The sequence below is a fragment of the Falco peregrinus genome, chromosome 2 (assembly GCF_023634155.1).
Source record: "Falco peregrinus isolate bFalPer1 chromosome 2, bFalPer1.pri, whole genome shotgun sequence".
Taxonomy (NCBI): Eukaryota; Metazoa; Chordata; class Aves; order Falconiformes; family Falconidae; genus Falco; species Falco peregrinus.
The window spans coordinates 103,421,356-103,443,811 of NC_073722.1; the positions used below are offsets into that span (position 1 = coordinate 103,421,356).

The window sequence follows — 22,456 nt, forward strand, 5'->3', positions numbered from 1 at the left end:
TTGATACTTGCTGTGATTAATATTGCTATTTATATTAGCAATGAATTGGGTTCACATAAAAATAATTAGCACAGCATGCCTGGGTATTATTTGCTCCTAATTATATCACAGTTCATTTCACCAACAGCAATGTGTCACCAAGTCAATAACAACCAATGATTAATACACAGAATGTATTACCTTCAAATAATACCCTGTGTAACTCCCTGTGTTATGATGGAATACTATTAGGAAGTCCCTGGATAATTGCTTCAGGTGAGTTCTGGAGTGGAGTTACTAATACTGACATAAACTGCAAATGCAAGGATAAAACCCCCAGGTGTTACTCAGCATTTCTGTTTTTCATTTTCTTGCCTTTATTCTTTTTTCCATTATTTCCTTTCACACATCAAGAGTCAAGGGTAACTGGGTGCACCAAGGCATCAGCACTACCATTCTGCAACTTGTCACCCGCAGCAGTCCTACCCCTCGGTCTGGGAGCAAGCCGGTGTCATCCAAATTACCCCATTACAGAGCAACCAGAGCCACTCCATCACCACCCCGAGAGCTCTAGATACTCTCTCAGAAAACACCTCGCAGAACAGACGGACTCAGGCAATTATGTCCCAATCACACCACCCAGGCAGCAGCATAAATATAACAAACATGTAATAAACCCAGCCAACAAAATCATCCCCAGAGTCCGCCTCCTACATCTGCCCAGCCTCACTCATCTCCCAACTCCCTTGAGCAAGTCATTTAACCACTCTCTTTGCCATCTGGAAAGCTGGGACATTGCTGCTGCTACAGTATTCACAGCTTATCAGGACACTCTGTTTACTGGAGTTTGTGAAGAAAACTGAGATTCTAGGATGAGATGAGTTGTCACGGGCTCTATTCTGCAAGATGCTGGCTCTGGCCCGGATCCAGCAAAGCACTTAAGCACTTGGTTATCCCTTAAAAAAATAGAGCAACCTTTCCACTAACTGTATCACAGAAAATATATTCAAAAAGCCTAAAACAAAGCTTAGATTAAATAGGGCAATTTAATACAAGTGCTGATTCCAAGTCACAAGAAGAACGGTTTCATGTTGCTCCCAAAAGCAGTTTTTTCACTTTTGGCTTCTGATGGCACCTGCAACATTTAAACAGATGAAAACAGTCACATGTCAAAGTTGGAATCAAGAACTCTGAAGGATAAAGAGTCACAGATCATTTTAAGACAGCAAATACAAACTTCTCTTTGCTCATCACTTATTAGTTAAGACAAACTTGGATGTAAGTTAATACTTCTTGCCAATAACTGTCAAACATGCAGCCAGCTAACAAATACTGAATATCCCACTGTATATCGCACACCCATAAATCAACCCGGCCAGTATTACCACACTGCGGATCTTTACGGTGTGCTACTGCCCCCGTGTGCAACACACACTCCTAACAGCAGCCCTAAGACTGAGAAATGCTATCTTGGTTTTCATTATTACAGAGCTGGCAGAGTGTCGGAGATAAAATATCCTGGTTCCCTGCAGCTGAAAAAAAGAAAAAAAAAAATCAGGTGAATATTTTAGCGCAGGGATGTCTGGCTTTTTCTTAACCTGTTAATGTCAGGACAGCACTGTCCCTTTTCATTTATTCTCTAACAACTTTATACATCTAGAACAGACATTTCTAACAATCTTGTTGCAGCATAGAAAACAATGGAACTTGAGACACTTGGGTGATTTTTTTCAGAACAGTTCAACTCTTATTTAGGTACAAAAATAATCAACAGTTGAAAGTTTTCAACTACATTACCTGAAGTGCTTTTAAACATGATGCTGAGCATCATGCAGAGCCTGGCACAGCTCTAGAAATGCCTCAGTGATGGGCACAAATACCCAGTAAGAGAGAAAACGTACAACTCTCCACAGAAGCAACAGAAACTCTCAGCTCTGATCAATCTCTATGTAGCAAAGGTTTCTTTCCAAGCAGAAAGCAAGACTTTTCAGCTGCTGCTCACCCAGTGATCTCCATCTGCAGACACGGCTAAAAGTAAAAATCCAGATAAAGTCAAGGAATCAAAAAAAAAAACTTAAGAAAAAGACCACGTGAATCATTTAATTTTTCTTTCAACCAAAACCAACACTTTTAGCCTTAAGTGTTAATAACAATGTCAAATGACAACAAAGCAGCCCACTTTATTGTTTTGAGAACGTTAAAAAAGGGCACACTGAAATTAATCAAAAAAGGAAATTACTGCAAAAAATCCACTACCTTCTCTTGCCTACAAATCCAGTTTTATAATCAGCGTTTTTTGATTAAAAATAACATAATGGCAAAAATTCTCAACAGCTGTACTTGGTACCTTGAGAAATGAGCTACTCAGCAAGTACTTCATTTAATTTATGAGAAGAAAGATGAAGTGGCTAAAATTTGCTTCTCTTACTTTCTAAACACCTATTTCTCCCACCTAATGTAAATGAAAGCAGAGCCCATGCTCCCACAGCTGCCCCAGCTCCACTGTCATCACCAGTCTCAGCAGGCTTGTCCCCAGCAGTGGCCCTGCAAACCAGAGGGCAAAGGGGACACGGACACTTCCCATGTTCAGAGCATCACTTGGCTCCCACTCCTGGGAGTCTGGCCCAAGCCATGTGCCAAACACTGTTTGTGCCAATCTCCCAGGTGCAGTCCCATTTACAGCATATTTTTAATGAGTTGAGAATCAGTACAGAGCTGTCCTCCTCCCCCAGATTCCCAGGATTTAAGTACACGAACTGCCGTCCCTGCACTGAAGCTTTGTTGTTGGGGTTATCACTCTGGCTGACTGCACATCCTCGATCGGCCAAGGCAGCACCAGCATGCAAGGGCAAGTGCTCAACAAGGCCCCGTGTCCCCAGTTTTTTCTTAGGACACTGGATGACCTATCTCTTATTCCCAAGTCATAGGCACTTGCCTTTTTTCCAGCAGCAGATAGGGACCGAGGAATCCCCTGTTTGCATTTGTGATCCTTTTCAAAAAGGAATCAGACCACTTGCACTACCTTCCAATCAAGTCCACAGAGCCCTGGGCACCTATGGGCTTGTTCCAAGGGAGCCACTAAAATAACTAAGAAAAGGACATTTTCTTTACCCACAGGCTGTAGAGTAACTTGCACCTACACAGGAATGCTTTTAGAGGTTACATTGGAAAAGAACGAAAAGTATTATTCTACTAAAATAGCCTTATATCCTCAGTTCAGGCCATGGGGGAAGATCTTTAACAGTCACCTTGAGTGCATCAGTGTCAGTGCTCCGAGAGCGAGCGCCCCAAGCTGAGCTTCTGGAAATACTGCAAAAACTATTGCATTTGGAGTTCATACTATAGAAATTAAGTTGCAGCTATTCTGCAGGAGAATCCAGAGCGCCAGCCCCAGACAGGTTACACCAGAAATGGTGGTGTGCCTCACGGCCAGCTCACCAGCACCTTCCCGGCTGATGTGACCTACAAGGGACCAAAGGAAGCAGAGGCTGATCCCAGCATCACACCTCCTCCTGCTTATGCCAAAGGCATAAACCCACGGAAAACAGGTGCATTTGAAAGCTCCGAAACAGACCCTCATCTTCTGGCCAGCTCTTACCTTAGCTAGAGAGTATCTCAGGTGGCAACAGGCCTCTCTGCGCCCTTTCCACCCAGCAGGAATATTCCTCTATATTCCCATTTCGCTTACAGACTCTTATCTTTCACGATGAATTAACCCTTTGATTGCAAGATTAATTTCCCAATGGAAAGTGCACACCTAGAGACAGTCAAAGTGATAATGAAGACCAACACGTCTGCCAGGTAGAAGCAACAGCCTGATGGATCGCTGCAGAACGTTTCAAGACATGCAGTCCACCGCCTCCACCATTCAGACACACATACAGCAGGAAAGACAAATGATACATGGTTACCCACAGAACTTTATTAGCACATTCCGGTTTATGAAAATATGCAGGCTAAGCTTTTTCAGTTTTCTTCTTTTTTTTAAATAAGATATTTTCCACTAACAAAACTGATTTTTAAGTATGGAACAGTCATTTGCCAGGTTTTCAAAGCCATCTGTTTTCAAAGCCTACCTTCCTTGTTGTTTACCACAGGCTGTCTATCTGTTTTAACAACCTCCACTGGGATTTCACATACCTCATTATGCAAAATCACTACTTATGCATTCACTCCAGCACTTGTCTAACTAATCTGCACTCATAACACCTTCCATAGAAGATGCAGCATCCCTCTTCAGAGGCTGCAGATCAAAAACAATAGTAGCTGGTGTCGTAGCAAGACAAAACATAGCCTCCTGTGTATTACTGTTGTGATACAGGCCTAATCTAAGACTGCTCAGAGCTGCTCAAGTATAATAAAAAAATATCATATCACAAGAGATTTTGTATCATATACAAGATAAAAAGCATCTATTTTTAATGTTGAGACTTACTCTTTTCTTCGTCAAGAGGATTCTAAGTATTCTGGTCTCCCACTCCTCATCCCTGGCAATCTGATGAGCACCCTCACCCGCCTCGGAAGTTCTCCAGAACCTGCTGTTGAGTTCATCCCAGGCAGCACACGCTTTTCTTGCCAGCTTTCCATTTGTAACAGGCAGCCCTGACACCTGACAGAGCTTAAGCTGCTGTTCACAGCCTCCCTCTGCCTCCGCTCCACCCTTCCTCCAGGTATGTCCTATAATCAGCGGATCACTGACAACAATAGACCTTCCAAACTGCTTTGGTCTACGGTGGCAGTGCCTGCTTGGGGACCCTTTAGCCACACATCATTGATACCATCCATCACATTAAGAGCTTGCTGGGGGATGCTTTAATTCACGGATTATTAACACAATAGACTATAATGTCTGGTGCCATTATGGCTGGCTGTGTCACAGAACATCCTCAGGTAGGTTAAAAACCAAAGACAGAGGAAGGGAGAGGAAAATTCTCTCTACTGGCATATTAGATCCACTGTATATAGTATTCTCCAAATATTTTTTTAAAAATCAGATTTTATTAACATTATTTTCTTAAAATTAATTCAATAGCTCATCTTCCTTTGAAAATACAGCCACTATCTCTGTTTCTCTGTATACTGCAAAATTTGAGAGCTAAATGTAAATGTAAAAGCTGCCATTCTTACATCTTTAAAACACATCTCTAAATCACAGCTGCAATGACACTGCTATGGTAAGATTTAACTTCAAAATTCAAAAAGACAAAGTGACTTTAAATTATGTTTATTTTACATGGGGAAGCAAGGGGAATTCCTGTTGAGCAAAGCACAAGAGATTGAAGCTAGCAACAGAAGACAGTGAGATTTCATGGTTGAGTTATGATTTCCCAGAAAAAAACAAAATACAACAGCCCTATAAAAGGCTTTTCATTTATGAAACTGAAGGCATTTTCTGAGTGAGGTAAGCACCACATCACTATCACATTTCACACACAAAAAAAGAGACTGGAAATAAAATCAGGGGGTAGACCTTTGCAAAAATGTGGACGTACAGTTCTGGCTGCACCTGAACTATGTGCAAACATTAAAGCCATCAACCCTGCTGCCCTCAGCTCCATGTCCTACCCCAGGACGCTACTGCATCAGTCTCAAAGCACTCCTCCAGGTCACTCCTTTTGCATAACACAGCAGCAGCAACTTATTCCAGGATCAGGGACTTCCAGGTCAGGGCCTCACTCACCACACTGGGTAGCAAAGGTGATGTGAAGAGAAGCTGCCCGCTTAGACAGGCATTGGCAGCAAAACAGAGGCAGAAAACAAGGGCCGGCTGAAGGTGGTTTTAACAGCCAGTTTGGGATCTGGCTGTGATTTTAGCTGAAACTGCATCCAGCAGGGCCAGACAGCATTGCCACAAATCTGCCAACGCCTCGTAGCAGCCTTGGTCCCCTTGAAATCAAAATGGGCTTTTCATGGAGTGAGACTCCAGAAGAGAACTACCTGTGATGTCCATGCTCGTATCTCATAGCACAACAGCGACAAACCCAGATTCAGTATGTGTATTTCTTTGTGTCTTTGTTTTCCTTAGACACAAAATGGAAAGCATACTATTCACTCACTGTTGCAAAACATTTTATGATTAAATATGCTTTTGTTTATAACAACCATTATATTGGGGAAAATTGAATTTATATAGCTGCATTAGCATTTTTAGATTCTTTGTAAGAAAAAAAAAAATCACTTAAACATATTATTTGGAAACACTAATTAAGTTTGTATACACCTGTATTATACATCTCCACTATAGCATAAATTACTGTTTCTTTCCCCTGCATTTGCTTTACTTGGCTGGTCTATTGTTCTCCACAGTGCAAGTTCAACAAGTACTTGTATTTTGCTAGGTGAACACCTCTTTTACTGTCGGGTGACACAACTCTGCCAGCAAAGATGTTCACAGTAACAGCTCCACAGGCTTGATCTGCCCTGTATGCTTGCGAAACGTGTCAGGCCCATCATTAGGATTAAACACTGTCAGGCACTAACATCAGGAGACAGCAGGTATGGATCAGGATTATGCTGGGGTAGGCACTGGATAAATAGGGAATAAAGAGCAGGCCTTGCACAAAGTTGTCCAAATGATTTATATGAATGCCAGCTACAAATAGGATCAGATTAACTTTCAGCTTCGGTAAATTACTAGTTTCAGTGGAACCAAATCCTCTGCTTCTACAGACTGCTAGAAATAGCAAGCTAGCTATCCAAGACACGTTACAATTAAAACACTTCAGAATAGTGGTTAGGTGGCCCTAGGGCAAAACCCCATCAGTTTAGATTACAGGTCAGATAGCTAGCACAGACCTGTTAAATGTTTGGATTTAAACTAATACACTCATCAGGAACAGTCATATTCTTCACTGCACAGCTGGTTTTCAAAACAGCACAGAGCAGCAGAAAGCATCTTAGCACTGTTCTTAAATATTCCTTTTTAGCTCACTCACAGTGTAAGTTAGAAAACTGTTAGAATGGGAATCAGAACTGCATTAAACAAACAACAGAAGTCAAGCTGCTGGAGACAAACATTACATAAAACAAACATCCTGTAAAAAAATGAAAGATGTGGTGTCAGGAGCCTCAGCTCAGTGCTGTCTGAAGTGTTAAAAGAGCAGGCGCTGTGACACCAAGGGAGGTGGAGCACTCAGCTGGGAGCCCAGGCATCCCCAGCACAGGGGCCAGGGCAGCTGGTTAGGGCTCTGAGGAGGTGTGTGTGCTCCGCATTGTACAGACTCTCAGAGGTGTAGTTACCCAAGCAGCAGCAACTCCTCCTCCTGAGTTGATTCATGCTGATTCTGTGGTAGAGAAAGGCATCACCGAGCGTGCTGCACCGCATGCCCCATCGCTGCCCTTGGCACGGGCCAGGTCCTGCTACTCCCCTTTTCAGCACACGTTTTGCATAAGGCAGGGGCAGGAATAACCAAGTAAGGTGCCAGCCAGCATAACCGGTTTGCAGAACCAAACCATTTTGATCATAAAGTGGCCAGAGGAGGGAGGCGCATCCCTCAAATGTACTGCTGGCGCTACAGCAATAGGAACTTAGGGTTTTTTTTTTAAGTTTAATGTGAGGTTCCTGTCAACATTTATTTAACAAGCACTCACTCCCCATCTCCTCTTTGACCCCTGAAGCACTCCTCATTCCAATATTTAACCACCACACTAAAACAAAATACCAAAGGGTCCAAAGTATAGCACAGAAGATGGATATAAATATCTGTCCTTTTGCTTCTAATGGAGCTTGAAATTAACACCACTTTTCTATTTCATCACCATTTTTCAGAGCGTTTAAATTTTTTAGGACAAAGACCACTTCCTCTTCCTCCTAGGTCTGCACAATTGTGAGGGTAAAAAGATGGGTCTTGACTACTGCAGAGATGATCAGAGGAGACACAAAGACTGCTTACAAAATACTGCCATATTGGAAAGCACAGAGAGAATGCAGGAGGTATTTAATATATATGTATAAATTGAAAGATAGTTCTCTGCAGTTTTTAACCATTTCCAAGCAGAGTAACCTTCAGTATACTACTTTTAAAATCTTCACTAAATCATCAAGTGGCAAAGATTAAGCTATAAAATGCAGTTCTTGAGCAAACTCCAGGAGTCAGGGTCACAGATGAGCCTTAGAATAAAGTCTGGCAGCAACCGTTGGGGAGAAACCAGATAAAACATTTTGCTCATCTGTTGGGGCACTTTCGACTCCCATGACCACAAGGCCTAACAGCCTCCCAACTCTACTCTGTACATCCTCATCCTCAGCTAGAAGAGCCTCCACTGCCATTTTGCAAAGGGAAAAACTACGAAGATTATACTCTGCTGCACTAATCCAACCTACAGTAACACTACAACACCTCTCCTACAAGTATCTGCAAAGCATGGAAGATGGGGAAGTTCTCAAAACCCTTAGAGCACACAGGGAGCTTAAGTCCCATTGAACCATCAAGGATTTGTGCTCTCAAGTCAGATAACTTGTTTTAGCTGCAGCCTTGTAGGGGCTTCTCTGCCCCAAAAAGGCTGCCGAAGCCTCCCCTGCTCCTACACATCCCTCACAGCCAGCCTTGACAGTATGAGGTGAGCTAGAGAATACTTGCTGCTTACACTGCCCGCTTCCCTGCACGCCTGGGGCTAGCTTTTCAAAACCTCAAGGACCTACATCCAAAAGCTTAGAATCCAGTCACAATCTCATAAGTCACTATGTTTAAATAAACTAATAAAAAATACCAATATTCAGTAATCTTTCTTCCCTGGATAAGTCTAAACCCAGAGAAAGTGCTCCCTGATTTCTCTTTGCAAAGTGTGATCAACCAAATCTAAAGACTCCTGAATACGCTGGCGTAGGTTGGTGGCCACAGACAAGTTACCAGCACTAGTAGGAAGAAGCACTGGTGATTCACTGGAGAAACCTCGTGGCAAAGGGGTACAGCACATTTGATGTGCTCATTTTTGATACTAATAAACACTCCGGTTTCCTAACAGCCCTTCAGAACCTTCCAGTGTCAGAAACCTGGCACCAAGACTGAACCTATGACGTGTTCATATTTAAATCTTGACATCATAGGAATTTATTAATTAGACAGATGTGGGTTTGGATGAATGTTTTTGCCCCAGTTTAGTTCTAGAAACGAGTGGTCTGAAACTGCCAGCATTAATATGATGCCTTTATTGTGTAATTTAAATTTGGATTTTGCAGCAAAGCTGCAGAGAATTTAATTGACTCCTTTTATAGCTTAACTCTCAGCTACAACATCAATATTAGAAGAGGAAATGTCATTTCTAATTTAACTTAATTTTTAAAGAACATGTTTCTGTAACCTTTGGTATGTAATATCTTCTTATTTTAATTGAAAAACATCTCTTTTAAGTGATAAAGTAGGCTAATTTGAAAGCTGATATTCAGTTAACCTACATTTTCAAAGTAAACAAGCACTTTTCACATAAATGGAGGCCATCAGTCAGCTTTGGTCTAATTCCTCTGAACTCAAAAATATTACCCCAGAAAGGAAGTAGCTAAAAAACATTCTATGCAGATTTGAACTGGGGTCTTTGTGTAGGCAAAGACAGCTGCTGTCACCACAAACCATGCCACCAGTGCGTGGTGTTCTCTCAATTTCAGGGACTGTGGGCATATTTATGATTTTTAAAAAGCCAACATTCTACCCTGGGATTAGAAGCTATACATTAGCTGACTTCAATTAAAATATTTAAGCTTGGGGTTTAAATCATGCTAGCAGCTGAAGCCCAAATTCCTTGCTTCTAAGGTTCTGGTCCCATGCGAATATGTAATGCACCATGATAAAGAACAGGGAAGCAAAATCAGAACATATGTGATTTTAAAAGCACACTGCAACCATTTTAAAACTAATTATCTCTTCCCAAAAACCTAAAGAAGGGATAAAACCTCCCACTCTAAAGCCTAACTGGACTCCATCCAGTCCCCTTAGCCCAGGAATTCAAAACATGAATGCTGCCCTTCTCTAAAACCTAAACTTCTTGTTAGATTTCTCCTAGCTATATCCTTTGGGTTAAGATGGCAGCCTTAAAATGGATATTTAATGAACATAACATGAAGTAAGCTCACATCAAGTTTTGATGAAAAATTCTAGTCTAACCTTTTCTATGCTTTTGCAGTTACTGCCTCTCTCAGTTCCAATTTTCTCTCCTTTATTAACAATTGCCTTTAAATAACGTAACCATAGCAATGCTTTTCAACCTTGATGTCTTTTGTTTAGTTTGCTTGAAGACCAAGTCACAACATAATTTTCATCAACAACTCTTATGACAAACTTAATTTCAAGACTAAGACATTCTCTCAAGTGAGGTATGAGAGACAAGGGGTTTCCACAGAAAATAATAATTTACCTTTAGCTGTAAAGAAATAGAACACACAGTGTCTGGTAGTACAACATTCTTACCTCAATAATGGAGCTGATTTGAATTCTCCTAAAATTTTTCAGTCTCCAGACAGATACATACAGCGAAACAGAGAAAGAATGTGAATTACACTCTGTTGTTAGCAGTTCCTTAATGTCTGTGATAGGACAGAGCTCACAGGGTCACAAACCACACTATATGCCCATGTACTTCCCATGTACCAATGGCAACAAGTCAGCAAAAACAAGCTTGAAAGATCAGTAAAAGACTATTATAGGGGTCAAAGGATTTTATTAGCCATTTCATTGGCTTTGATAAAAATGCAAAAGACCTCTAGCAATAACTACATTAAATTAAAAAAAACCAAACAAACAACAATTCAGCTGCATTTTTTCAGGCATGGCATAAAGTGGTTACATATAAACTCTCCTTCCACGTGGCTCCATGTACCACGCAGAATCTTGAGAGGTTTGAGAGAGCTGTGCTTGTACTTGGTCCTGGCTACACATGCGTACTCCTTACAAATCCATTATGTAACATGCAGTACCTATAATCACAATCTTACTTAAAAATTGTGTTCCTAACAAATTTTGGCAAAAAATATACTTAGGATTCTAACCTACAGAGTAGACCACTGAAATATACCGCAGATCTCCACCAAGAATATTTTGGATTAAACTGTAAGAGTGGAAATGCTACCAGAGGAAAAAATTAATTGTAACAATATAGAAGTCTGTTTTATTTAAAAACACCTTGCTGGTTACCTCCAAACTAAAGGTCACCATGGGAATGTATAAACATTCTTCAGTCATCTTTTCACTCCCTTGAGGCTGTACCAGTCTTAGCACACAGACACGGTCCTACAGAAACTGAACCATCACTTCAGTTCTGTGTCAGTTCACCAACTGGACTCCAGCCTAGTTCTACCGACCATAAAGCAGAAACACCTTGCCTTTGACAGAGCAGGAATGTTCCTTCAAACTCTTCCTACTTCTCCTACAGGTGCTACGTTGTTAGGTCACACAAACACCTACACTCAGATCTAACAAGCCACGGTCCTTGCGAACTGCTCATGTACATAAATCAACTTGTGATTAAATGCATGCAGACCCAGGAAGTGCAAATCTTTTATAATATTGGTTATGCCCAAGAAAAATTAATTTTAAACTAAAGGGGCACTATTTCCAGCTTATTGTTGGAAAGATGGACCCACTGCATGTTTTAGTACTCTTTTCACCTGAAATTAATACTATCACATTATCATTCTGCTCTGATCTTTCTTCAAAGACTCTTTCCTGACCTCCAGAAGACCCCTGTTCAGTGTTACTCTCATCCTTCAGACCAGTCACTTCTTTCAGCCACAGGATTCTCCTACACACTTGCAGGCCTCCTCTCTTTTCAGATTACTCATCACAGTAAACTAAAGTCTACTGAAAGTACTAGGCTTTGTACAGACTTTGGATCAGACCTCCACACTGGCAGCAAAACCTATATGACATATCTAACAGTCTGGACAAAATTTTCCTGTAGTTTTTCCAAGGAAAGAGAGATCCAATGGCTCTTTCCAAAGGGATTTGTTTCTCACTCCTGCTAGTAAAATGCTTACTACTGTGTAGGCTGCACAAAATATTTTGCTAAGGCAACTTGCTCTTGCCAGTTGAGACCTCAGTGTTTAATCATAATACACAATCATCCACAATACACATGGGCTGCTACTACATTTCATGATTGCATGCAAAACACTGAACCCAGCTACTGCAACATTTATATTTATTTCGCTTTTTTCCCTGCAACGTCCCTACTTCTCTCTTGTATGTCACATTTTTACCTTCAAGCAAAAGTGCTAAGTACATTTAAGACTGGTAATTGCCCAGGCCTGTATTTTTTAAAAAATAAATCAGATTTTCTGCTGTTACAGACCATTTCTCTCATCTCCCTCCCTCTGGCAACAGCAACTGCAAATGGAAAGCTGATACACCAAAGCTGGTTTCCTGCGACAAAGCTCAGTGCCAGGCATTGTTCTAGCAGCATGTACCTGCTCGACTGTGTTCACATTTAGTGTTTCTGAATGCTTTCCTTCCCTCCATGGTGACAGCTCTGAACAACCACCCTCTTACCATACTCGCCAAACCTCTAAAAGCTTTCTGCTACTGCCACAGTTATCTAATCAACAGGTCAAAGGCACAAGCTCTCAGCAAACAACTGAAGCTAAATACCAGCCTCCCTGGTGTGAAGCGGCTTCCCACCATCTCCTTTTCCTTTTACCTTCCATTGAAAAATCTTGAGAATCTTGCTTGCGCTCTGCAGATGTTTGCATCTCTCCCCTCTCCCACTGGTCAAAATCTGGTTTGCTTTAAAGAACTGTAAGGATGAAAGGAAAATAAAAGTCAGACTGTGGAACTTAGCTCTGCTCCTTCCCTGCCTCTCTGGAGAACCTCAGTAGCACTGATCCTTCTGCAGTGGCGGGTGCTTAGCACCTGCATGAATACAGAGTATGTACAGAGGGGGAAATGTTCTCCTGTTTTGGAACTCTTGCAAGGCTCGTTGCTAAATCATGGCCTGCAAGCTTGCTTCAGCCTGAGGGAAAACAAAACAAAACAAAAAAACATGCCTTCTCCCAGAGAATCGCACAAAGTGCCTGCAAAAAGCATCACAAGCTGAGCTGAGATGGCCTGAGGCCACCATCTGATGCTGGATTTTGGCTTTTGCCAGGCCTGTCGCAAAGAGGACTGAACATGTTGCCTTTTACTGGAGACAGCGGGACAGAAGCTTTCCCAGTTTGCCAATCCCAAACATATCTGGCATTTCCCTCAAACCACCTGCACTTGAATGTTCAGGAACTAAGCTAAGGAAAAGCATTGCCTAATTTGCAGTATTGCTCACAGTAAACAATCTCAAGATTAAAAGTTTTTTTAAAAATGTGGTGGGTTGACCCTGGCTGAAGGTGGGTGCCCACCAAAGCTACCCTATCACTCCCCTCCTCAGCTGGACAGGGGGGAGAAAACACAAGGAAAGACTCGTGGGTCAAGATAAGGACAGGGAGATCACTCAGCAATTACCATCACGGGCAAAACAGACTCGCCTTGGGAAAAAATTAATTTATTGCCAATCAAATCAGAGCAGCATAGTAAGAACTAAACCCAAATGTAAAACCCACCTTCCCCCCAGCCCTCCCTTTTTCCTGGGCGCCGCTTCACTCCCGACGCCTCTCCCCGTTCCCGCCAGCGGCGCAGGGGACGGGAATGGGGCTGGGGTCAGCCCCTCACACGCCGTCTCTGCCGCCCCGTCCCCCGCACGCTGCCCCGCTCCAGCGTGGGGTCCCTGCCCCAGGAGCCAGCCCTGCGCCCCCTGCTCCCACGGGAGCCCTTCCCACGGGAGCGTCCCTCAGGAGCTGCCCCGGGGGGGTCCCCGCGGGGTCCCCAGCCCTGCCCCAGCCCTGCCCCAGCCCGGGCTCCTCTCCCCATGGGCCACGGGCCCTGCCAGGGGCTGCCCCAGCGCCGCTGCCCGCGGGTCACGGCCTCCATGGGGCTGGCAGCCGGCTGGCATCGGCTCCGTCAGGCACGGGGGAAGCTTCTGGCAGCTCCTCACAGAAGCCACTTGCATGGCCTCCTGCCACCAAAACCTTGCCACGCCAACCCCGTACAAAAAGTAAAACACAGACTCCTAAACCACCTTTGTGGATTAAGCCAGAGTTGAAGGGAAGGAAGGAGTGCAAACCCCGACATGCATTCCTGAAAAAAATAAAAAAAAGGAAGAAGCCAAAACACAATGTCCAACACTCACAGGACCACCAGAAGAAACTCAGAAGAGTGTTCTGTGTCCATGGAGAACAATTTGTATTTTTCTCATGGCTCCCACCAAATAAGGCTGTGGGAGAAACAAAAGGCACTTGTCATCACCCACAGCCCACCCACTGGGCACAGGTCACCAACCAGCTCATTGATGTGCTCCTAAATCAAGGCATTTTCTTCCCCTAAAACCCAGAGTATTTCACCTAATGCCACACTGAAAACCTTTTATTATTGTATTTCAAATGTTTTTATAAAATTTTCTCTAATTTATCCAAATATCAAGTGGGGGGGGGGGGGGGGGGAGAATCTAGCTTTCCTAAGCTATATGCCTATTTATATATTTTAATAGGACAACAATCAAATATTAATTAAGACCAAGCTTCTAACAATTTAAACTTTCATCTGTGTAGGTGCACTTTTATGCTCATTACCTGTCTTACTTGTAAGTTGCTGGTTTTATTATGCTTTTTGTCTTCCCTACAGATCAAAAAAGAGATATAGATCATATACCACACATGGTGACTAATAGTACAGACCAAAATTCAAACATACATATCTGGCTCAGCATTTTGATTTCCCAGTTAAGCTCACCTTAGTAAGCGTGCAACAAGCAGCCTGTCTTACACTACAGGGATTTAAACCAGCAGAGATGCATGTTGTGTCTCAAGTTGATTTACGTCTAAGTAATATTTTATTTACTTTAGAAAATGAGTATTTTATTTAGGAATGGAAGGGGCGATGCAGTTTTTTATTAATTTACTGTTTTGGCTTTTTTTATGTCAAGAAAACAAATGGAGCAATATAAAAATAGCAGCAAAACAGCTAACATGGGGGTCTATAATGTAATCATAAAAGGAACACTTTCAAAGCACTTGCAAAGTTCCAGCCACATGATTCCCATTAACTGTAATGAGCACTGGACAGATAAACTCACACATGTTGCTTTGAAGATTTATACTAAATTGGCCTCATCTTTGTTAGCACTAAAGGAATACTGATGCTATACAATATAGAAGAGAAATCTTTCAATTTGCCCCCTGCAATTTTCTTCATTATCCACAGAATTCTCCAGTAGCCAGTCATACTACAGATTCATAATCTTTCCAATTTTACAGACAATTAAAAATATTAACCATAGCACAACAGTCAATCTCTGCAGAATATAGTGCTAAAATGCTCCTCTGTTTAAAACACAGGCCCAGCTAGTTGTGTTCTGAAGCACATCAAAGGCCAGAACAAGTGGAACAGCACAGGGAGAAAGCTGCTGCTGTAGAAGCCAATCCATATTACCTTGCCAAATCTTTAATTGCTATGCATGTACGTTTGGCTTGATCTGTGCTGCTTTGAAGTAAAGATATTAGCTTCAATTAATCCTAAAATGACCTGAAGTTATGAGCTTTGGGAAAAAAGAAAAAAAAAAAAAACCCAGAAAATGGCACAGGAGCAATGTGAGCTGCTTGCCCTTTTATTTCCTTCTTTTCCCCCCTTTCTCTTGGCTGTTTAAGAATAGGACTTAGTATTCATGGACAATGCTAAACAGACCCAGCAAATAAAGCCTCTTCTCCTCACCAAGAAAAAAGAGCCTCAAGCTGGTGGAGCAGGTAACTCCCTGCCAGCATTCCTCAGACTTGCACTGTTCTCCGTTGCCACAAGAGATGCTGGCCTGTGGCTTGAAACGTGGCAAGTGTATCACAAACACCCTTAAGCTGATGCACACAATCCAATGTCAACAACCATAAATCATGAAGACGAAACCGAAGAACCCAGGGATCCAAAACTGTTGCTTCCCATAAAGGACTTTCTAAAAGAGGAAGGATTTAATGATGTTACAGGAGCAAGCCTGCTACCAAAAGGGAGCAAACGGCCATACTATTGCTACTTCTGACAAAAGCCCTCATCACCCTCTTACTATCTACTATTTTCACCCCCAAGTTCAATGCTTCTGAAATTATTCATTTCTGGGTTTTAGAGAGGACACACCAACACTGTTAGAACCCAGATTCTCAGCCTGAAAAATCTATATATGGCTTTGCTTAACACTAGGGGGAAAAATCTCCCAATCCACCAGAAATTCTAAGGTCTCAAATAATATTCCCATACCGAACTGAGTCAGAAATCAAAACAGCAAGCATGTGCTGACAACATGCAAATGTTACATCTTCCAAAAGATAAACAAACAAAAAAAAAAAACCAACCCCAACTCAAAGCACTATAAAGAAACAATTCTCCTATGCCTTTTGCTTCTGCTGTTGCCATATGCACAGCTCAGACGACTGGTTCTGCCCAGAGTTGAACATCTCCTGTCCTGCAGAGTGCCTTCAGAGAACAGCAGGTGCTCTTTTTCTTCAGGATGTCACCTTCACAAGAAAAAAACTGTTTCGTATTTTAAAACAAGTAGTAAAATTGAGTATGTCTGAAGCTTCCCCTCACCCTGTTCTGTGTCCAGCAATGCACAAGGCGCACTCCTTGTGCACCGACTGCAAACAGTGCTGTGCTCGTGCGCTACAGCTAAAGCAGGCAGTAGCAAGAATAATTGCCTACTTAAGGTTTCTACTGGTTTCCCTGCATGCATTTTTCTTAGTTGGAAATTTTTTTGTTTTCTAACGTGATGACATTTTTGTGCTATTCCTTCTGACACATCAGATATAAACGTTACTGAACCTGACTCATATTTCATAGTTTCCTCCAAATCAAAAGACTGCTGAACTACTTGGAGTTATCTCTATGTCAGCACATTCCCTCGAGGGCAATTGTCTTTTTCCCTTGTCAGTTAATTTGTTCATTGCAACACAAGTTTATTGAAAGCACTCTGAGTCTTAATTAGTGCTCTTTAGTTGCTGTTTTCCATAGCTGCTGTGTCTCAGTATCAAATGCTGTGGAGCAGAATTAGGCAGAAATTTCACTACAGCTTTGGCTTAAACATTAAATACTGTAAGTACCTATAGTAACATACTTGCAACTAACTTTAAGGCGTGAAATTAAAATATTTATAACTGGACAAAAACCCCAAACATCCTTGCAATTGTTCGTGCATGGACATACTCATTCTCAAAAAGTCTCTCAAGGCCAGGCACATTTCCATTTATTAACACAGAAGGAGGAAGAGTGCTCTCCTGGGTCACTGAGATCTGTCAAGCATTGAAACAGACAACTATATCTTACAGTTAGTTTGCTAACCACCACACAGGATTGTAAAAGCACATACCTGCACTGCCACTGACTTTCCTACCAGCAGATGGTTCTAAGACGTCTACCCTAAAATGCCCTAAATGCTAGAAACCTGTTCCTAGAAGTCTAAACTTGTGTTTGTCAATTTATGTGCCCTTGACCTCGCACTACTGTCGTCTATGACTTTTAAGACTTTTTCCCCCTTCTTCAGCCTTCTCTCCTGACATATTGCAGACAATGCTCGCACCCTGCCCCAGCACTCACTCTGCAAGGCAGAACAAGCCCCATCTTCTAGCTCCATCTCACAAGTCAAGCTCCTCGATCCTCCTGGTAGTATTCTCGGTAGCTGTTCCTATGTAAATTCATTTTTCTTGAATACAAGTGACCAGAGTTGAGCACAGTATTCCAGACTCAGCCTCACTCATGTCTCATACAACTGCAATATAAACACCATGGTTTAACTATCAATGGTTTGCTGTATTTACTGTAGAATTTCTCTGGTCTTCAAGATCTTCAGAGACTTCTAAATGCAAGACTCACTTACAGATGAAATCTTTATTTCTAGCCCCTAACCACTCACTCAGATTTTATACTAATATATTTCATAGTTTATTATTTCAGTCCCTAGGACCAGCCTCTGCTTCCAGTGTGATGTTCTGTTCTTTTACCTGATCTGACAGAGCTCCCCAACATCGCGTTGTCAGTAATGTCAGTAACTTCTAATTCATTCCTATTGTAACTACAGTTAGTCACATGTTGTTTTGAGGGGCATTTCAGCTTAATCTTCCCCCAGCCCAATATCTCCCTTAACATCACAAAATGGGGTTGCTTTCTAACTGGTTCCTTGTACCAATGTCCAGTTTAACTAATAATTTCCCGTGTGGCTCTGCAGCTAATGCCTTACTGAAATCCACACAGATTACATCTTAGAGATTCCAAAATCCCTTCATGGCTTTGAAAATGACACCAGCAAGACCTTACGGTTAATGCTATTTTGTTTATTTTAATTATGTGCTTTGTTGCATATTAGAAGAAAGCAGTCTTTCATGTTTCCTGCTCTTGTGATATGACTTAGAGCTCTCTCCTTAATGAATCTTGGGTCTGCAGGTGAGGGAGCCCAGGCATCAGCTGGAGGTAAATCAAGCACTTCTTCCACTATAAAAAAACAACCATGTTCTGCTTTCAGAGCTCTGCTGCTCTTTGTCAAAAGCTCCGAAGTTACAATGACTGCCAATGAAAGGTTTTAGAAGAACAGGGCAATTTTTAATCCCAATGAAATAACAGATGGATGGAGTGGGAGCAACTGCTACCCGCTCTCTCAAATCCTGGCAGCTGCAGTACCCCTTGGAGCTGCAAGCAAAAAGCCTCTCCTGGATTACAGTAATTGATGTGATCTCAGAGTGCTCGAAAACTTGACCCTGACCATGCCCGTCTCCTTCCTCCTACTCACATACACTAAATTCCTAAGTATCTGCATCCATGGAAGAGAAATGCCCAAATATTTGGGCTTGCATGAAACACTAGTCTAACCTGCCTGCCTTAAGGCAGCCAAACAACAACAGAAGAGCACAGACTTCACATTGCGGGCTTGTCAAGCATACTGTAGATCTATGGTAGCACGGTATGATGTGGATTTTTCTGATGACCCACACACTAGTTTGTAACACAGGAAGCAGCCATGCTGCCATACCCATGCTGGCTGCGACGCTGTGAGCCAGACACGATTCACACACAGACAAAGCGAGGGGAAGAAACAGAAAAAATAGACAAGCTCTCGAACCAGGACTCTGCAGCGCTGAAACCTGCATACCACAGATTCTCGCCATCTCTGCATCCACCTGAGTTAGCAACAACACTGTCATTTCTCCTTCCAAACACTGTTGTCATGTGTTGTTTGCATGCAACAGGATCTTGAAGCCCAAAACACGGCTAAGGATCACACTATGCCAAACTTCCACAACAAAGAACAAGAAGTATAATTTCAAGCAATTTTGGGAGAAATTTGAAAGAAGTTTAAATTAGCCTAATAAAAATACATAACCATTGGGGGAAAAAAATATGCTTTCAAATGGCTCTATGTTTCAATGCTTTAAAAAAACTATATGAAGACTATGTGAAAAAAATCAGATAAAGGAGCTGATGTGAGAGATCCCCTGACTACATCTTCTTCAACAGAAGAAACTTGAGTGAGCAGAGTGGGGGCCAGCTTTACACTCCCCTTGGGTTTACTTTAGTAAAGGAGTTGGAGACACAGATTTTTGGTTATGTGGCTTAGTTTACAAGACAACGTATTTCCCAATATGTAAAGCATTTTGCATGTATGGTTATGCTATTCCCATTAATTTTAATCTGTTGCTCAGAAAATGCATAGTTTACCAATCACATCATCATCAAAATCCTTCCTTCCCCAAGCACAAATTTAGTAAATCATACCTGTAATTTAATTCTTAATCAAGAGGCCCTTGAGCCCGACTCCCAAGACTCACTTTATGGATTTTGTTATGCATAGCATGAAAATGAAGCAGAAATTCTAGACTTTGAACTGTTCTGGGTTCGTGCTCCTGCCTTCTGACTTTCCACCATTATGAATCTAAAAGAAAACACTATCTGGTATTCATGTTCCAGCTGTTTAAGAAATGAATTTTCAATGGAAAATATTTGCTACAATAAGGATACAAACACCACAAATGGTTCCAAGCTGAGCAAGCTCCCTGGTTCTAATGTTCTGTGCCCAGAATTGAAAGCAGGATTTTGAAACAAGTTTTGCCTTGCCATTGAAAACAAGAGATGACAGTTATGCCTGGACAAACTGGGGGTGGGGGGCGGGGGGAGCGCCACCACCAAAACATCCAAACTTGCCTTTTTTTAAACCAAAACTTGGATTGGAGTCTGTAAACTATACTCAGTTGTTTGGGGTTTTCTAATAGGATAATTAATGCAATTGGTCATTGCATAAATGAAATATTTTCCTTACTTGATGCAAAATTACATTGCACTAAAAAAAAATGCATGTCTCTTTACTTATGCTTAGAGGGTGAGGTGGCAAACCAGTTCAAAATAAACCAAAACACTTATTTCACACACACACCCATGATTTCTTTCAACAATGCTGGGGATAAAATACCCAAAAGCTAGCTTTAAACTTTGAGGGCTGCAAGTAAGCAGTTTTCATTTCACGCTGTTGCAGCTCTCCCATTGTTGCCCACAGCACTAGCAGCTGGCCCAGCAGCCAGCACACGTGGCCACAGCTGAAGCCAAAGAGTGATGTCAAGCTGCACAGCCGGGGAGTCAATGCCACCCCATGTGCTCCCAGCTGCTTTGGAAGTAAGTGAAACAGCTCTGGGAGCCTTATTACTGCTTGGTCAGGCCTCCAGACTAATGGAATATGGTTAGGATCTCACCCTAGGAACCTCTCCAAGAACTGGAAGAGCCCAAATTTAAGCTATTTTTATTTACAGAAAGCATTTCCTTACCTGAAGTGCCCCCCCTTGCCCCAGCCTGTTATAACAGGTGGTGAGAAGCATGTGCGAAACTGGTCCCTATGGGAAGTGGCTAGAGGAAATCCTAGTAAGTCCTGTTTGATGAAACAGCTTGGTGTGAAGGAAGACGACCTTGAGTATGAATGCCAAAGCTTTCTGCAAAGTGATACAACAGGATATTCTTAGGTCTGATACTGCAATTCAAAAATCAAAATCCTGGTGATATAACTACATAGTAAAGTCCATGTTTTCTAACAGTCCAAAAAGGGAAATATCAGCATGGTGAAGGAACTTGTTTCCATGATTTCCAGACACAAAAGGAAAATTTAGAGCAATAAGCATGGAAGTGTGTGTGTTTTGTATAGATGAAATTATACCCACACCTACAGATGTGACAACACAACACTGCAAGTACACCTACTATGACTGAAAAGTGTTCTGCCACAAACCTAGCTTGGGTGATCTCTTTCATTAGGAACACAAGTCTTTGCATAACTAACAAGGGATGAAACCCATTTAGGTTCGATATCTTCTTAATCTGAAGATGATGCACCAAAATAAATGAAGTAAATAAAGAGGGAAAGATGTCCTCTTAAATAAGTATGTTATCTCAGTAAGCAACTTATTTTGTATAAAGATTTTCAATAAATAATTAAAGATAAAACATCCTGCTTTCCAGATTGGCACAGATGTTGGAAATGGTCCCACCAAATAAAAGAAATCAGTACCCTAGCTGTGTGGAGTACAAAGTGAACATTTTAATACAATCAATAATCCCAAGATAAAGAGGTGATGGCTACACAGCATCAATCAGTAGGATATAGATTTCAGGTTACAAGTCAGCAAAGATGTAATAACTCACCACAGCTGTAGCATATTCCTTGGAGGCCTACTTGCAAGCTCATTCACCACGCACAAACATTCTCAAGAGCAGATCTAAACCAGTGAAGGATGATCCTTTGCACATGCCACAGGAGAGCAGAAAATACAGTCACTGGAGCTCAAGTCACGTGGATCCCTAGAGACATGAGCCTTATAAATATGAGCAAGCGACATGATGCATCACAACACTGACTTGAGGAGCTGAACCTGAGTAACTCAATCACTGCAGCAGGGAGGTCTGCTATCCTCACCCAATAATCACCTTCACTAATCAGTGATTAAACTAACGGGGCAAGTCCACACATTATCCTCCTTATGCACCCATCTCCAATGAATGATACCTATAGACTCAAACCAGGACCTGGCACATACCTTGCACGTGAAATTCAACCAGCATCTGGAACCACAATTCGTGAAGTGTTGGTCTGACACATTTTATTTCACGTAGTACTGTTCCTTCAAACGATACAGCAATCAAATCTCCTAAAACATTTGCCAACATTTGTGAAAAGCTTCCAGAGCTTTATGGCAATTTCATTTCTTACTGCACAGGAACAAAGCTTTTGCATTTAAGACTCTGCAGGGTTGGCAGTCTACACCAGAATGAGGAGTAACTACCCCTGAAGGCATGTAAAACCACTCCTGACTGAACACATCTGAGCACAGTGGATACTCAGCAACATATCTCTATTTTTATGATTAAAATTTTTTATGGCATTTTATTGTATAGTAAGTCTCTCTAGAGTCTAGACAGAGCTGGAATCTTGTCTAGCTTGTACAGCACTGGTGGAATTGTTA

General features: G+C 41.9%; 1 long non-coding RNA gene across 5 annotated transcripts in view; it reads right to left on the minus strand.

The window, feature by feature from the left end:
* Positions 1-22,456, minus strand: part of LOC114011893 (uncharacterized) — a 41,811-nt gene that overhangs the window by 1,323 nt on the left and 18,032 nt on the right. Inside the window, exons 2-5 of one of the 5 annotated variants that reach the window (XR_008746087.1) lie at positions 22,031-22,141; positions 21,639-21,794; positions 20,771-20,932; positions 797-12,699 (exon numbers count right to left, since the gene is read on the minus strand). This is a non-coding gene — a long non-coding RNA (uncharacterized LOC114011893). The remainder of the gene's footprint in view (positions 1-796; positions 12,700-20,770; positions 20,933-21,638; positions 21,795-22,030; positions 22,142-22,456) is intronic. The other 4 variants (XR_003554023.2, XR_008746085.1, XR_008746086.1 and 1 more) reach the window with 4 other exon arrangements.